Source organism: Frieseomelitta varia, unplaced genomic scaffold, assembly GCF_011392965.1.
Source record: "Frieseomelitta varia isolate USP_RPSP 00005682 unplaced genomic scaffold, Fvar_1.2 scaffold_140, whole genome shotgun sequence".
Classification (NCBI taxonomy): Eukaryota; Metazoa; Arthropoda; class Insecta; order Hymenoptera; family Apidae; genus Frieseomelitta; species Frieseomelitta varia.
The window spans coordinates 216,572-222,571 of NW_025109084.1; the positions used below are offsets into that span (position 1 = coordinate 216,572).

The 6,000-nt window shown below is 41.1% G+C and overlaps 1 protein-coding gene across 3 annotated transcripts in view; it reads right to left on the reverse strand.

Annotated features, from left to right (window-relative positions):
- LOC122532395 (semaphorin-2A) overlaps positions 1-6,000 on the reverse strand; it is a 592,180-nt gene that overhangs the window by 73,811 nt on the left and 512,369 nt on the right. The window lies entirely within an intron of this gene.

Below are 6,000 nucleotides of genomic sequence, written 5' to 3' on the forward strand. Positions count from 1 at the left end.
TGCGTTTCTCCTTTCGCGAGGGCTCTATCTTCCCTCCTCTAGACCTTTTCATTTCGCGTCTCGCCGTAAGCCAGGCAGAGGCGAACCAACGGCGACTTATATCGCCGTTGTGAAACTCGTTAGAATTACACGACACGTAACAACGTGACGTTTCCCCCGTTTTCGTCGAACGAGGCTGCTGGCCGGTTTTATCGCGGACACGACGTGAACGAACCTAACCACAAATGGACCACGGATCGGCGGTGCAAATATTGCCGAGCGGAACGTCAATTAAAGTCGTTAAATGTTGAACGACCTAAGTTGCGGAATTAGTAATACGAGACTCTGGTTTTTTGAAGTAACAAAGGGGGCGTCGGCGAATTGAAGCAAAATATCGGGACTGATTTCAGAATTTTGAAATCTGAACCCTACAGTTTAATAAATTATAGTTTCATCAGATACCTCGGATAGTAATTTATATAATCTTCATCTCGATTTTTAACAATAATTGCCACTCGCAATCTTAAAATGTCTGAAATTGTATTAGATATTAAATTCAAGAGTTCCAAGAATACCGTTTCATTTCCTTCTCGGTGGTAGAAGAAGAAGGCACTTTTGCGTCGCAGGAGAGCACATCGTTACGCAAGAAGCGCGCTACTTTTTCAAGCTGCTCGGATCTGATTTGCAACAGCAGCCAGGTAGGAACGTCTTTCTCCCTTTCTTCCTACCTCAGCGAACAATGTTACGAGACACTTGGTCCCGGCGTTGCTCGCGTCGTAAAATCGAGACAGCATTAATTCACGAGCAGTGCATTGCGCGATAAAAATGTTCCCGAGGCCATCATCCGCAGAGAGAAACCGTGCCGCACTACTGACGTTTAGCTCGTCTTTGAGACGAGTGTTTAATTGAAACATCGAACCTTAAGACGCACACGTCAACGAATTTATCCCTTTTCTTTTCACTCGGACGCTCGACTTCGCGAACGATGGAAGATTTCACGATCTTTCGCGAGATCGTGCGAGAGCACGTCGGTATACGCGACGAATATAAATCGTCGCGGCGAGAGAGCTTCGAATTATATGCTAAAAAATTGGATTCATCACTTTGCTTCCGTCTTTTTATAAAGAAAAATATCCGTGAGAGAGTGCGCGGGAGTGCGCGGCTATTTTTCACAACATTAAGTCAAGCCGGCAATCATTTAGGAGCGCGCACTGTGTAGCGACTCGGTCTTCTCCTGGGTAAAAGTCGTAGTAGGGGATGTTCGCGCCATTCGCGCGCTACACTCTCCTCCTCTCTCTCCCCATTGCATACACACACACATACACAAAGCCTCGCCAAACACCCGCTTCACCCTCTATCTCGTCGGCCGACACTGATCTGCTTAACATATGAAAGAACGCCGCCCTTTCCTAAATATACTCGTTCTCCACTCTAGGCTAACAGAGCGCGAACAATACTATATTTTATGCGGTATCAGGGGGGGCTAACGTCGAGTGAAAGGGGTCCAAGTGCGTCGCTGCACAGACACACGCGGATCTTCTTCTTTTTTTTTTTATTTTCTTCTCTCTTTCTTCCTCGCGTTTCCCACCCAACTATCCCAGCTGACTAGCTCGCTCTCTCTCTTTCTACGAGTTCTTTGCCCGCGAGCCCATGAATGAATGCAAAAACCTGATCTCTCGTCCTTTATCTTCCGAGCAAGTGGCGCAGCGACGTAGCGGTCGAGCTTAACACGAGACTAACTCGAATTGATGTTCATTGGTGGATCCGGTAACAATGGCACTTTTGTACGAGGCTAACCGATCGTTACGTTTCTCTGCTTGGTTCATCGAGCCTGTGAATCTTGCGGATTACAGCGCGGATTTCGCTCAGCTGAGATTGAACTGTTTTGAGCAAACGTCTGTGTGCTCGAAATGAGATTTTCTTTCGCGTTCTTTAAAGTTTGAAACAGGACGACATTGTCATTACATGGAGCAGGTGTGTCCAATCAAAATTAAAAGAATTTTATTATTTGAATCATTTTAACCAGGAATAATCGTGCTTTTCTTTTAATTTAGTGTTAGAGTGATTAATTACGAATAATTATTTAAGAGTCAACGAAACATTTTTTATTTTAGAGACGATTGGCATATTTGCTACTCCATTCTCAGTTAATATCAATATGTTGCCACCGAACATGCAAGTGGAATTCAGTTTTAATCAAATGTACAGCTCCAGAAAATAATGTGTTCAAGTGTCTTTACAAGACTTATAAACCATACCTGAATATTTATATTTGCGAGCAGACATTTTTCCCACGTGAAGCACACAAAAAATGAAATAAGAAGAAATATTTTGGACGAGACAATTTTGAAAACACTCTTAGTATTGTCACCTGTATCAAACCAGATATTCATGTATCTGAAAAACAAGCTCGGTGTTCTCATTAGAAATTCTCATATTTTTTCAAATTAATATAAATATATCTTTCGAACCAAGGTATCGTTTCACTATAAAAGTTTCACTATAAGTTACACTGAACTGATAAAAAAAATATGCACAGCTCTCAACAACTCTCTTTTGTTCAATTCTGCCAATGATCTAAAAGGTTGGACACCCATGTTACAGAGCTTTTGTCTCGCCCTAATCACTCTAACATAAAATTCTGTCATCGTGATAAGAACGTGCATCAACGTGTCCCTATTTTATCCCTTATAAACGATTCAACGCGCGGAAAAACACACAAAACTCGGCCCGTCAAAACAATCGGCGCCAATAAAAATACGGGACACGTTATTCGCGACGTATACAACTTTCGGTATGCATTACGCCGCAACGCAGGCACGCAGTTCGTTAGATCGGCTCGGATATAAACCGCCGCCCAGGGGATGATTGAAAATTTATACTCCCTGGCACACAAATAGGACCGTGGTTCGTTTTCCCTCGAAGCTCTCGTCAGCAGCGTTCGTCGCGCGCATTATTCCGATTTTATTGCCGCAATAAAATCGTATGGCCCGGCGTGCATGGAAGATGATGCTCGCACCTGCTGCTCGTTCGACCGGTTGATATAACTGCAACACACATCTCCTCCGGTACCCTCGTTCGAGACGCGTCTATTTCCGACGAGACGTAGAAATCGCCTTCTTCCTCCGTGATCTTCGCGGCTGTTGCCGAGGTCAGCCAACTTTCGCCAACTTTATCGAACCTGGCGGCCACTCGCTGCGAGATTATTCGCGTCGTTTGCGAAGTTGCCGAGTTCGTCTCGTACCGGCCACCGATTCGATCGTGAAATTAACTTATTTATAGACGGGATATCTCGCAGTTGCAGATCGTGCGACGTTAGATTTGGGCTAGGTGGGTTTTCTTCATCCCAATTATGATTATGATGAACATTGAATATACCATCTCTGGTAAAACTAGCTTCACTATTGCGACTTGCTCTGTTCATAAACTTCATTATATCTCATAAACGAAGACAGATATTTATATGACTTTTTTTCATTATTTTCAGGCGTACAATCAGCTCTCGAAGTGGGTTCCCACAAGTTACGAAACACTCTGTGTATATATATATATATATATATTATTTCATTAACGCTAGAATTACCAAAGTGGTGAAAATGGCCAATTTATAATTCTTGTTAGATATTTTATAGACGTAAAACAGCGCATTTTTAAACATTTTATTACGAGGTTTCTCTATTTTTTTGACTTCAATGTCTCTGATGGAAATTTTACGCTTTTGATATCGGTGTGATAAAAAAAAAAAATTGAAATGGACAGTTCATGGCACATTCAGAATACACGGTGTAAGAAAAAAATGTAAGATAATATATTTTGCACAAAGGAAAATCCCTGGTGATTTGTAAATTTGCCAATTTAATTTGGAAGAATCATCGTTGTGTTAACTACTAATCTCGATAATCCTGAATAGATTGGCACAAATAAAAAGAAATTGTACTTTTCAAAAGGGTATAACTCTGCCGCGTTAAAGCGACGAATTAATGAAACAGAAATGATATTTCACCCCGTCGTGTGGACGAAATTACACTGTGAATGCGTGAAGGAGTTAATTTTAATCGCGGTCTGAATAAAGGGCTATCGTGACTGAAATTCTGCTTCTATTTCGGTCGCCCATTCAGAAACGTTCGCATTCGCCTGCTTGATGCATATTAATTACGTTTTGCTAATTTCCATTACCCGTTCTAGTCGTACAATCGTAACGAACAATTTGAAAAAAAAAAAGAAAATAAGAAAGGCTTAAATTATTCTTGCACTTCAAATCAATTATCAATGATCGGCGTAACGCATTGCACAGGCTAGTATCGAGATATTAATAACAACGCACTAACCAACTAACTGAATGTAAATCGCTAATTGCCAAATATTTGCCACCGAAGTTGCCATGATCGGTTTGAAAGGCCGATTCTCCAAATCTCTCCAATCGCGCAGTCATAATAGCCAATTTCGCTTTAATAATCCCGCCAGTCGTTACCCGCAGACTTTTCAAATAAATCATTAGAAAATACGTAGTAACTGGCGAACTAACTCGCAAGTAATTTCTTTAGTCTAATCTGGAAATTAGTTTTGTCAAAAATAAATTATCATCTATCATATTTATTATATTCGACTGGCTCGTAGATCTTCAATTTCTGGCAAAGGAATAATCAGCAGTTGAATGGATGAAAAATGAATTATGTTAACACGGTTAAACGAAACTAACGAGTTTCACGGGCTATTTGTTACACGCTGGTGCGCCATTAGTAACACCGTGGACGTGATTATTTACTGTAAATTGGCTTCGAGTGGTCGAAAAAGTGCCCTTAGGTATCGCGGGAGCGATAAGATCATTTCTCCGGGGTTGTTAATGCACACAGAGAGAGAAAGAGAGAGATAACGCTAAACGAGCCCGGCACCGGAAGCTATCCATTTGAATTCGGTGGTTCCGGCAGTCGGTTAATTCGCTTAAGCGGTATTTCTCAATTAACCGGGTCGATGTTGCTCTCGCGTTGCTGCTCTCTCCCTTCTCTATTTTTTTTTTCTTCTCATTCGCTGAACGGTCCTCGCGAGTTCTCGTAACTCGTAGCATTCATTAAGCTCGATACGAAAGAAAGAAAGCCGGCTCGGCCCTGTTAACCACGATGAACGAGATACCATCGTTGAAACGTGGCCACTCTATCTTCCCTTCGATCCCCGGAACGTCCTCTCGTGTAATTTTTTATCATTACCACACCCGTTGAAGGCGACCCTTTCATTATGCACGCGTTGTTCACCGGACGATGAATGATAGATGCTCAAACTTCCAACGAATTATCTAACGAATGGTTGACGTGCGTGCAAGATGCATTATAGGTCCCGTTTGATTATCTTTCAGAACAGAATAATATAGAACAATTAATTATTTGACAGTGCTGCACTTTGTCGTTATTCTTCTCTGTAATTCTGGCAAACTCTGAACAATTTTCAATATTGATTCGTCAAGGTTGTCCCGAGGATAGCGAAATTGTTCGTCAGTGCAAAAGTTATTAACCACTTGCGTCGGCAACTGATTGCGGACCATAACGAGCGACAAAACCGTACGCAATAATTCGTCGCTTTCTTTTTCAACTCGTCGGTATGACATCACCGGATAGAAATTATTGAGAAGTAATAAATTCATTATTTGCTTTGTTCTATTTTGTTTCACTTTTGAGTATACTTAAAACTGAGAAAATATTACAATTTTGGAACAAAAAATTGCGTGGCACGTCATTCCAGCGCAAGACGTTAAGACTCGATTGTTAAAAGTGTTCATATTTTGATCAGATTCCAACACCTAATCATTTCTTCAGGGTATTCCGAAATAGCAATGTCTTCGGTAACTAGTCGAACGTTCGAATCTCTCAACGTGGATGGATTTTTTCCAGCTGCAGGGAGAATTCTAACTGATAGTTAGGAAATATCCAACAGAGCAAAAATTCGACCGGGGCACTGTCGATTAAAATTAAATAAAAAAGAGAAGGAGAAAAACATAAAAAAAAAAAAAAAAAAAAAAAAGGAAAAAAA